Genomic DNA, 12,882 nt, shown 5'->3' on the forward strand with positions numbered 1-12,882 from the left:
CAAACAAAAACAAACAAACAAAAACACCAAAAAAAAAAAAAAAAAACCACTTAATGGAGTCACAGTACACTGTTAAAAGTACAGCAGATGCAACTGCAACATTGGTCTGTGGGCCTAGTAATGCTTCTCACAGGGCAATAAAATTTGCAAGAACAGCATTTTCCCAAACTGAAGTTTCTTGGAAATGAAGTAGATTCACAAATATATATCCATACCTCTCTAAGGACATCTGAATACCTCTATTGTCTTTTACTTTCCCAATTTTCAGCATTTGTAACATACATTTTGATTGTATTTAGACATATATAATTTGCATAACTTGGTAGACAATGGCAGGGCAATCTTACTGTGGAGCTGCAGGCAGATAATAGAAGGATTAATAATACATCATATCCTTCGTGTTAAGATGGCATAGGCCCTAGGATGGAAAAATTGCAATGGAGGAAATGTGGATTTTCATAAGCTAAACTCACTGCAACTCAAACAATTTCCCCTGACAGATAATGGATTATAGCAGTAGCCAAGGCAATAAAAGCTATATAAAGAAAGCATATAAAGAAAGAATTTTAGCTTTCTCAATCTGGGTTCAGTGCACATTTCTGCCTTTGCACAAATACTCCTTGAATCTGCCCTTTGCTAGACAGTGTAGTTAGAGACAGACAGCTGGTATGCACAGTGGTGATAGTGAGACAATAGAGTAGTCAGTGGTGAATAGACAGCATGGCAGAACAATTAGCTAGTAAGACAGAATGAATACTGATGTTGATAAATGGATGATATGACAAGACAAACACAAATAACAGACAACAATACAGAACACAGAGACTAGGCAAACTCCTTCTGGATCATTTAGCTAGGGAGCCAAACTATATATTCACAGGTAGCAATTGTAGATGGTTGAAATAACAGAGACAGGATGAAGCCAAGTGGATCAGCAAGTGCTGTGTTCGTGTATAGCAGATGGGACTTTGATGCTGTAGACGAGAAAAGACTTTACGTCTTAGAACAACTATGACAGAATTGTTATGATGCTTTAACCTGTTGCAAATTGTCTATATACTCTATGAGAATAAAAGTAATAATCTTGCCAGCAAAAATAGACTGTCACATTGTACTGTCAGGATGTAAGAGGAGTAGGATGTTAAAACTCTTGATAGGAGACTTCAGATGATACAAGACAGAAGGAGATGTGGCAGGAAATCTTGAGCTTTAGGTTTGAACCACGTTTTTCACACTTTAGAATCCATTTCAGTCTCTGTGTCTACAGATTTATTTATTTTTATTTGCCAGCTTTAATATATCACGGTTGCCACATTCAACCCCTGTCTCAATTCTGTAGATTATGCAGTGCCCTCCAGATAAGTGCTCTGTTGCTTGCTATCTGCCAAGGCAAGTGAAGTTAATGTGGCAGTTCTGCAAATGTAGCCCCTATATATGCAAAACCAGAAGTCACAATAGCTGCAATAAATACCACTTTTCTAATTTTCTACCTTGTGGGAATAGAGACTCTTGCCTTCTAACCTCTCTTCATGAGGAAAGCCAAGTTTTGTTCCTGACATTCCATTGTAGCACTGTGTGAGCATTATAAACTTACTGCACAACTTTTCCACAAGACTGGAGAATGTTTGTCTCAACAAGTCTGCAGCTTATTTTCAAAGCGAATTGGAGAAGTGATGTAACCACTGCACAGGGCTGTGTTTTTCTAAAAGAAGAACCCATCACATCGTCTAGCCCTGAATTACTACTAACATCTTCCTATGTGTCATGAATGCAAAACAATTTTTCTTTGCATGTCTGCTGACTTCAGAAAAATGTTCATTGTTTAGTGTCACAGGTAACTTCCTGATCATTCAGTCTTCACACTCAAATGCTGTATTCCATTTATTCCACACCTAGCAATCAGAAGGTTGTATAAGATCACTGGGGTCATTTCAGCTGCACTATAATTACAAGTTGATCCTCTTCACTAAACTCCTGTTTTATCTGGTCTACTTTGAACATAGCTTTGTTGTTGCTTCAGTGGCTTTTGAAAAGCTGCTCTTCTGCCTAATGGACTTTATAGACAGATTATTTTTATCATTAAGCTAAACTTCACACTTTTATATTACTTTAATCACCTTAAATAATGCTTTGTCTTTCCCTGACATTTCCTCTCAGTAGCTGAGAAAGTAGTATTATGCTGAATGTCAGTGTATGTCAATGCTGCATAGATTAATTGAAATTAAGTCTAATGTCGCAAAATGAAAGCCACTTTCATTTTTTCCCTTCTTCTTTTTTATCTAGGTAGACATAAAAATCTGGTAAAGGATTTTTTTTTTTTTTTCTGATCTTGCATGAATTAGTAGTTGTTCTGCCCTTGCATTATCTGATACTTATACTATCTTTGTTAGTTAACCTGTAATGATCACAGGTATAACCTTGTTTCAATGCATTTGTCTACCCTGAAAAATTAGGAAGCAAGTCATCTGGCTAATGCAAAATCAAGTAGAATATAAGCATGAGTGTATGTATCACATACTATATCTATGTATATACAAGCAATGCATGTTTATATGTATGTATTTTCATTCATTTTGCCTAAAGGATATCCCTTAGGTATTTAAATGGAAATTATATGAAATATATAAACTTCTCATTAAGTTCTATTTCTGTCATATGTGTTCAGAGATCTGAACCAGCAAGTAAGGGTTATTTCAGGGATAATCAATGGTCCAGCCTCTTACTTTTGCATAAAGAATTTTTATCAAGCAGAAATTGGTATTAAAAAAAAAAAAAAAAAAAAAAAGAGGCACCAAGATGGGTGACATTATGACTTTTATGTCCATATTGAGCTCTAATCTCAACTTTTTAGATGCCTGTATGATTCTGCACATAGCTGGACTTTTAATTCACTCTTATCCTGACAAATAGTGCAGGGGAAGTGCTTGCTCTGCTTCATCCTGATGCCTTGCTGATCAGACTCCAGAAAGCTTTTTATTTCCTGTTCATCTCTGATACAGCAACCAGTAACACTGCAGGTATAGACTTTTTGTTTCTACATGGCTACTAAAAATATTTACAGTGGTGGGAGGCAGCTTCAGGTTTGGAAGGAAGAAAAAGAGAATGAAAGATGATTTTTCTCACTTTCTATATACTCTATTGGTGGACTATAAGCATATAAGCATCTGACAATGCAGGTATGGTTTCACTATGGTATCATGAGCCTAGCCATGGGCCACAGACCCGGCATGTTTTGGAATTCAGGATTTGCAGCAGGAGACAACATTGCTGTAGCTCAGAGTAGCTCAGAGTAGCATGGTGGCTCATGCTGGTGTGCAGCCTGAAGCCAGGGAGTTGCCTTGGGAGTGCTTATTATGCCAATACTTTGGTTGGGGAATAACATGTGGGGTCCACGTGGAAGAGTCTCATAAAGAAAGCATGAGAGTTGACAGGTCTGTTTGGTATCTGATTACAAGGCAGTCATGGAATGAAATCATTAATTACAGTAATACTTGTCTTAAAGTGAGATCAGTTCAAGGCTAAGAGAGGAATAAGGCCACGTCTATTTATATCCTCATTCCCTCCTTCTTCTTCTAAGATAAAAAACATCTGAAAATATGAACAAATTTATCACAGCAACTTGTGCTGGGGAAGGATTTGTGTAACAGAAATGTAACAGGCAAGAACAGCCTGGATCTGCCTGGCCATCAGCCTGCACAATTAAGGACTTGTACAGAACAGACTCAGGCAGGAATAAGGTAGTGTTGTGGAAGCCTCAGAATAGCTCCATAACACCCAGAAAATTATCACTGGTACAGGAGCCATGGATGTTTCTGTAGGACAGTTCTATACTCCTGATGTGAAACAGGAAGACGCACTGGGCTGAAAAGTACTTCAGCTGCCCCATGACACCAGAGCCCCAGCATTTCTCTTAAAGGAAACTGCTCTTTATCTAATTTAGGCACAGCATTGGCCTTACTGCTGACTAGTCTCTCTCTCTTTGACGGAACTTTGGATAGTTAGTGGCACAGTTTCAACAGAAGACAGAGGAAACTCTTCCTTTCCTTCCCATATAATCTGCAGCCTAGTAGAGCAAATACAGGAGCAGAGCACCAAAGTCCTCCAAGACTGAAATTAGGCCTTAAGCCTAACCTGTTCCCTTCCATTAACTTCTCAGAAAGGGTCACTAATCATTCATCTCATGTACCAAAGACATGTAGCGACTCTGCTAGTAGTACATTCTGTGGTCTGAAGAGGACCTCTGACTTGAACGAGTCCAAGATCAAGATGATATCATAAATAAATAATGCAAAATATCCATAGTAGCATGATATTAGCTATATCAATTACAATAGAATGCAGTTTATTTTTAAGGAATAATTCAGTAAGTTGAACATGGATAAAGCTGCAATCTAAACACCAAAGACAACAATGAAAAATAAACATCAACTCAATATCAGGAAATTCATCTTATGAGAATGAGACAATTATTTTGTCACAATGGTCTATTCTCATGTTTTTACTGCTTTTTGACTACTTGATTAGCTATATACACAACCTCGTGTTTTTTACCTACTTTCTTAACAATGCTTCAAACCACTGTGCTTTTCTATGCTTCAACTGTTGTGCAATAAAGTGAATATTTTAAAGCTATATTTAGTAGATCTAATGAAAAAAAAATACAAGGAAAATATACAGCTTAAATCTTCTGTAATTGAAAAGCTGTCTCCTGATTGAAAAGATTTAATTTAGAGTTTTAAGTATGTACTGCTGTAGAGAACCATTGCAACACCTATTCAGTGTATTGCTCCATACATTTTTGAAAAATAATAGGCATTTCTGCCCTAAAAAACAAGTAAACAAACAAAAAGAAATCCTTGTGTCTTGTCATTAGAAAACTATTTTGCTTACAACTATGTTTAATTACTACCATAATGACAGTAATAACATGAAATTAAATATGAATAAGATTTCCAATCTACAGTATCTCAAATGTCAACTGAATTTTCTAAGTGTTACAATATACAGTGCTACAGATCTGGGGCCCCCAGCACAAGAAGAGGACGTGGACCCATTAGTGCAAGTCCACAGGAGGCCATAAGGATGATGACAGGTCTGGGGCACCTTTCTTTTTTAAGACAAGCTGAGAAAGCTGGGGAAGTTCAGCCCAGAGAAAAGAAGGCTCAAGGGAGACCTTTCAGTGGCCTTCTAGTACCTAAAGGGGGCTGCAGGAAAGGTGGGGAGGGACTCTTTGTCAGGTGGTGTAGGGACAGGCCAAGAAGTAATTGCTGTAAATTAAAACAGTGTAGATTTAGATTAGACATTAGGAAGAAATTCTTCACTCTGGGGTTGGTGAGGCACCGGAACAGGTTTCCCAGAAAGGCTGTGGATACCCCATCACTGGAAGTGTTCAAGACCAGGCTGGATGGGGCTTTAAGCAACTTGGTCTAGTGGGGGGTGTCCCTGCCCATGGCAGGGGGGTTGGAACTAGATGATCTTTAAGGTCCCTTCCAATCTAAAACATTATATGGTTCAAGGATTCTATGAAAAACAGAACAAAACAAAACAACAAACAAAACAAACAAACAAAGATACTCTTTTACTCTTTATGTTTATGATGTCTTTTTATCTTGCTTTTAGCTCAGATTCATACCACCCAGTTCCATGAATGTATGGATCAGAAAAGCTGAGGAATCCCCAAACTTTCCATGTGTAGGCATGTGACTCATGGAAAGCTGACTACACAATCAATAAGATTGTAAAGTAGGTATGTTTATTCAGCACTGGGCAGCGCAGGGGGTAGTCCCACCAAAGTTGTGCACACCTAATGCGGCAACTTGCCATGGTTATATGCAGTAAAGAGTTACATATGCATGAAGTTTCCCAATATGCCTATACATATGCATAACCCGTCCCCGCTTAGTATTAAAATTAGCTACAAGAAGTCATTTCCATAAATTCCTCTTGTCTGCGCTTGTTCAGTGCCGTGTGGTGGTGGGTGTTGAGGGTCGTGGGGATGAAGTAAGATGTCTTCATCAGGGTTGAACTTTTCACCTCATCTCTTTGCACATGCTCTCTGAGGCCTTGGTCACAATCTGGGCCATCAGGTTGGTTTGATCTGGTTCTTGGGGTCTGAGGGACTCCTGTTATCTTGAGGCCTTGTATGTTTAACATTCCTTATCTTGTCCCTTTGTAAGCAGTCCTCCTTATCTCTGACCCCTTGGTTAAAGTCTGAACCATGAGGGGCTCCTGTTATCTGGAGGCCTAAGCGCAGCACAGGCGCAGTACATCGCAAATATAGCACCTATTAATTCTTAATCAATTGCTCTCTAATTTCTAATCCCAGTGATTCACATGAATATATTTTCTAAAGTGAGTATCTAGAGATTCTAGTGAAGCTGTTCATGGTGCCATTGACGTCATGGTCTCGATTTTGTTATATTAAATCATTCTGCTATTTACTTGATAATCCATATGCAATAGAACAGAGATAGTGTGTATAAAACCACAATTCTGCCACTAATTGTGAATGCATTTAAAATCTGCAAAATAAATACATTCGTACCATAGCTGCTGATGTCTAATATATTACGTATACAAACATATACACAAATCAAGTGTTGTATCTATATTTATATAGATACATATTTGTTTTTTCATTAAGTGCTGCATTTCTACTGAATGTAGCAGAGTTATTAGCTTTGCTGAGAATCTCATTGAATTGAAATAAATAACTTAGGTTCTTTGAATTCAATTTTTATGCTCAACAAACTGTCACAGAGGAAGTGGTTTTGCATGGTTAATAACAGCTTCAAGAGATTTGCAGTTCTCTGACTGCATTCAATTATACTTAACATCAACCTTCAAAATTATTCACCATTACCTGGACAATTTTAGTGCAGAGGAAAAGTGGTTTGTTCAGAGCTAGTATGCTTATAACACAAACTTGAACAACTGCTATATTTAAACAAGCCAGTCTGTATGTTGTAAAAATTGTGTTGGATATATATTAAATGCCATAGGCCTCTTTTTCCCAGTAGTTTCCAGGTGAGCAGTTAACTAAAGTGACTCAGCAAGAGGCTGAGGACAGGATGAGGACGCAGGAAAACCCCTGTAGCTGTGAGAGTCTGGACCACAGGAAGGCAAAACAAAGACAGGGCTCATTGACCTCATACGTGAGAAACTACCCTTGTCACTTGGCCATAGCTCTGAGTCTCCAGAAAATTTAAGAGAAAAACATAAGTAAAATATTACCTGAATAAAAACATCTAAGGTTTCATTGTGAGGGAACATCATATTTTAGTCTGTTGCCTCTACTAATATACAGACTACGTTTGCATGCAGTGATTTTTTTTTTTTTTATTTCAAATCATCCCTACTCCTTGAATGCAATCCTATGATTGTTCAATTAATCTTTCAGAAAGATCACATGTAATTCAGAGACAAGGCCAGATTGCTATGTCTTTCTTGGAATAAAACGTGATGTGTCAGTGAGGTTAATGAGCTTTTAAGAAAAAAAAAAGTGAAGACTGCCTACCTAAGAGCAATCTTACATAGATGTGCTGATGTCCTTAATTAAAGAAGCTGGATCACGATCATTAGGATAATATAAGTACTAATTATAGTTTAATCTAAATTGTACTGTACTGGAAAATAACTACTAATTGGTACTGAGAAAGATTGATGAAGCCATGTAATTTTAGCTGATAGTACTGTACCTAGAGAACAGATGCAAGTTCACTCCAATACTAAATGACATAGTTCTAGTGAATTGCAAATATGCACCTAGTATAAAGGCTGCCTTTTGTTAATATATTGTTTTCTGCAGCCTTAAGTAGAGGAAACTTCAGGTCTTAAAGTCAAAATGTTGTAAAGCCTTGCAGCAGACTGCAGGCCCTGGTTCAACTGACCTGAGCTTCAGTAACATGCATCTTTGAGGTTCCTGCTAGTGCTGCTCCTCCAGCAGTCTGAGCCGGGAGGGGGGGGGGGGGGGGGGGGGGAGGGTGGCAGTCCCTCTGATTACTGGCTCTAGCTTTCTTCTTCCTATGAGAAACTAGTACTTTATTGAAGACTTTGTGGTCCTGCGAAGCTTCTACCCTCTTGATACACCTAATGCAATAGAAAACTGCAAGGCCAGCGATGGCAAAGCAAGCAATGTAGAAGGCCATTAACTAACTCCAGTGATACAATAATATCCTCTTCTCTTCTCTCTCTCTCTCTCCCTCTTTTTTTTTTTTTTTTTTTTTTAAGCATTGAAGTCATGTAAAGCTTCTATCACCTACCTCTTATTTTCCCTCATTTTGGCAGGGAAACAAACAAACAAAAAGTTAAAAAACTTGGCAGAATATATGTTATTCTGTAGTAAAACAAAACATTATGAAACTCAGCTTCTCATATCAAACACTAAACTTTCAACCTGTTCTTTTATTACATTTTATATTTATGCAATGATAGAATCTTTCCATGTTATTACATACATACCCAGAAATATGAGGAAAATACAGACACAACGGGTTCATTGCAGGCTTTAGCATCACCTGGAGGAGAGCTTGTATATTTTAATTTCTGTGTCTCTGGCTTTTATAAGCATCTAAAGATTCTATATTATAATTATACAGAAGAACTGTTTTAAGCAGTATGCCTAATTGCATGCCTTTTATTTACCAAGAGTATACACATTTTAATCATCATTCTGTATCCAGCTTCTAATTTTGACTCAGTGAGTATGTACCTGCTTCAGGTCACTAATCGCACTTACAGATGGATACCATTAAAACTTTTTTTTAAGTTAAGTGAAAACAAGGTGTGCAAGATGGGTGATCTTTTGATTTAGCTTTTAGAACAAGATCTTTGCTGATGACAGAGCAGATGGTCAGCTTTCTTGAAAAAGAGAATGAAAATAACTAGATAGATTTTGGCAGATGTTCACTACATTCATGCATAGACAAACATAATCTTCCTCTTTTATCTCCTAAATCTGGATTCTAGGTGTAAAAAGTGTGCTGTCGCATGTAGTGTATTTTGAAAACTGAACCATGATAGCTCTTCATTTTCTGGTATCACTACAGTGAAAGAATTATGTCCCTTATTTTTTGCTACAGATCTATCAGAGGATAAAATAATTTTAAAATCTCAATTTATTTTCATAACTTTGCTTTATAGTTTCATCATTTTTACAGATAAACATTTTCTTACCAATAAGAATAATATGTTCAAAACAGGTTGCTCAACTTAGGAGTAAAAATAGGAACTACTTAGCACAGGTCCTCTCTAGCAGTGCTTGCACCAAAAAAATTGATGGCAGCATGTGTGTATGTATATATATAAAAGTATATATGCATATAACAGCCATGAAGCTCAATTGTAAATACAGAGTCTGTTTGTGTTTAGCTTACTTCCATTAGAAAGCTACTCATATTTAGACTTTTCAGAATGTAGATGATACTTCCAGGAACTTAACTTTATGTATTTATCGTAAGGAGAGTTACAACAGAATACTTCAACTTGGAACAACTTGACAAAAAATCAACCTGATGAGAGTAAAGTGACTATGGAGTAGAACAGCCTGGGAACTTACCCCTTACTCACCACTATAGGGCAACATGCAACACAGACTCTTAGTGTGCGGGGTCTTCGAATAGCAATAAAAAACATTCAGGACAGATTTTTAGAGCACAATGTTATGAAGCGTATAGATGTCAAATATACTTATCTCTTTACATGTGATACTGTAAATCAAGGATTGTCTCGTTTCTGAGGTTATGGCTTTCTTTCATGAGAAAGTATTCATCAAAAGCAAAATATTTCTCAGATATATATAGCCTTGATAAGCTTTAATATGAAGAAAATTCATCAGGAATTTTTAGTCTGTCAAGAAAAGTTCTTTCTCTTTGTCAATAAAATTTCCTCCCTGACCATGTGGCATGTTCATGGGCTTAGCACGAAAGAAAAACAGGAAGTTCATGTACTGAATACAGTGTTCAATGTTAATAAGATTTTAATATGTACAGATTTCTACAGGACCTCAGACTCAGAATAGTGGCAGCAACTGATTTTATACCAAGTAGAATACTTCCAGGATGAGTAAAAAAGAGCAAAGCCCCAGGGAAACCATTGCTTGTTTACAGGTCCTTCAGATATGGAAAGCCCTGGTGCTAGGATGGATGGGTGCCATTCTCTTGGGGTCACCAGAAGAATATGAATTTGTCTGGTATGAGACTTGCTATTTTCTGAATAAAATAAAAGAAAATAAAACAAAACAACTGAGCAGAAAATATGCAACTTGGCATTTTCCATAGAAAGAAATAAAAGAAATAAACCTGCCCATCCCTAAGGCTGTCCCAGAAGTCGTGACCTCTTTCTTTCAGTGGGACCGATTAACATCAGGTGCTCAACAACTCACCTGATGAGGCAGAGCTCTCTAGTTATCTGACAAATGACTTGTGCAGTGAAAAGGCTTGGTTTGTCACTGAAGTTGACAAAGTTATTGTATTTTCAGTCTTCTGGACTGGGAGGCTTGTTGCATTCAATATCTGAAGTACTGAGCAGTCCTATCCATTGCCAAATGGCCTGCACACCTTGCATTCTGACAGGACATCCTCTAAGGCTAGTATGTTATTAACATTGTCCACAAGTGAGTCAAAGCAAGATCCCATTACACTAGCAGAGTGTAAACAGAGAAAACAGACAAAAAACATTTTGGATTTCTTCTGCCTTGAATTCAGTACATTTTTCTGAGCCTTTATTATTAAATCTATGAAATAAAAGTATTCTTAAGATTGTTCAGATCTGTTTAGACTCTGGGTGATCCCTTTCTTTCAAGGGAAGGTGATAAAAATCATATTGTTGAAAGATTGATAAAATAGTTTTTGATGTTCAGATACAGGTTTTATTTTATTTTATTGTTCTATGCACATTTTGCAAGAGTACAATACCAGTTCCACTTTATGTACCATAGCATTTCAGGAATTCTTGGCAACACAATAAAGAAAAAAATGGCTGCAGAAACAGATTGATGAAACTTGTCAGAACCACAAGATGGCAATACTGTTTTAAATATAAAGCTTACTGAACTAAAACAATAGTGTTATGACCATTCATAACAGGTAGAATGTGTAACACTTTTTTTTACAACTACAGTGCAATATGGGCGTTTTCAAGGAAGATAATCACAAGTTAGTGGTGTCCAGAGGCTTTGATTTGATTCTCTTTTAACAAGTACTGTAGAACAGGTTCTTGTTCAATATCATGATTCTATGATCATGGTTCAAACTCCAATGGAACCGTGCTGCTGGATTTCAACACAAAGCCTATAAAAGAGAAGAATGAACAAACTGCAATCAGTATTGCACACTCATTTTCTCTTTCATATCCTCAGTTTCATGAAATGAGAAGTTTGAGGACATTAAACATTGTCTGGCAGCTATTTTTGTTGATCAGCTCTCATGTTAATTATGGCCACTTTCAGGCAGCAGAAAGAGAGAAGATGCAGGAAGCTGCTGCAGCATTCCTTCATCAATATAAAACGTGTGGTGTACAAAAGGTGCCAGTCAGAGCAAGCAGATCAAAGAATACTATATAGGGTACTCTTTGTATTCTCATTTCTGGGGCACTGCCTAGCTATGTTACTAATTACTTAATGATATTATCTGTTGGGATAAAAAAAAAAAAAAAAAGAAAAAAAAAAAGAGAGAGAGAGAGAGAGAGAGAGAGAAGAATTACACCAAAACAAACTACTTATGCAGCAGCAGCTCACAAAAGGTAGGTGGTGAGCTTTACCAGTAATGAGTGAGAGCTAAATGGTCCCATAGCCAGGCAAAAAGATTTTCCAAAAATATATGAGCTCATTGAGAAATGCACACAAATACACATATGCATGATAATGCACGAAATGGAATGTTGTAAAAATTATCAGGAAACTCAATTCCAGGAAGATACATACTGATTAAAAGAAAATCTAATATTGTCTGCACACTGTATAATAGCCAGAGGAGTCCTACACACACAGGTGCCTCTGAAATTATGAGGGAAATCCCTTTTAGCAGGCATGCACTTCACTGTTTACGTCTCTGTTCCAGACAGGATTTTGCTGGTGGGATGGCAGTTGCAGGCTGCAGTAATGATTTGCATGCTAAAGGTTTGTCATGGAACTGTAAGAAGTTTGTGTTAGTTTACTAACTGCCATGACAAATTCAGTATACCTATTTACACTCACAGATGCAAATACACAAATTGCTAGTTCAGAACCTTTTTCAAAATATTTTTTTCAGTAACATGAATACAGTGATTCTGTCTACAAAGAGAAATGTTATTATATTTAACTATGGGGTATCCTTGATACATATGTACTTCAGCATGTAACTCCCATCAACTCCAAAGGGGTAGAGACTTCAGAAACAGTGAAGTAGAACATACTCCAAGAAAAAAAAACAACACTGTCTTTGGGTGCTTATGAGCAGGTACTGTTTACATTAATGTAAGAATGCAGTTCTTAACCCCACATATGGCCATTTCTACTGGAACTGAGATGCTGAGCCCAGTTCTTATGGAAAAGTCTTACAGAATTTCTAGGAAATAGTAATTCCTAAGAAAATGTTTAAAACCAAACTATTTTAAACCAAAAACTTATTAGACAATGAGATACCTACTGTATAATACATAATTTAAAAATAACCAACAGCAAGTATCTATTTCTATAGGTCTCATCCATCACATATCTTGAATTGCACAGTCTCTTGCAACTGGAAATCTTTTCAAGGTGTTGACATAAAGTGGCAGATGGATCCACAGTTTCTACCCGCTGCTCACATAAACATTTAGGCATTATGGATGCTCAGCCATGACTTTTAGGCTAGATTGTTATGAGTGGTTACCATCAGTGGATATTAACATCTACTCTCTATG

At 37.0% G+C, this 12,882-nt stretch overlaps 1 protein-coding gene across 10 annotated transcripts in view; it reads right to left on the reverse strand.

The window, feature by feature from the left end:
- Positions 1-10,844: 10,844 nt before the first annotated feature.
- Positions 10,845-12,882, reverse strand: part of LOC311441012 (uncharacterized protein) — a 383,622-nt gene continuing 381,584 nt past the window's right edge. For all 10 annotated transcript variants that reach the window (XR_014695713.1, XR_014695714.1, XR_014695715.1 and 7 more), the window contains one exon: positions 10,845-11,288. The gene's annotated coding sequence lies outside the window, so the exon portion shown is untranslated. The remainder of the gene's footprint in view (positions 11,289-12,882) is intronic.

The sequence above is a fragment of the Aythya ferina genome (assembly GCF_964211825.1).
Source record: "Aythya ferina genome assembly, chromosome: 8".
Lineage (NCBI taxonomy): Eukaryota > Metazoa > Chordata > Aves > Anseriformes > Anatidae > Aythya > Aythya ferina.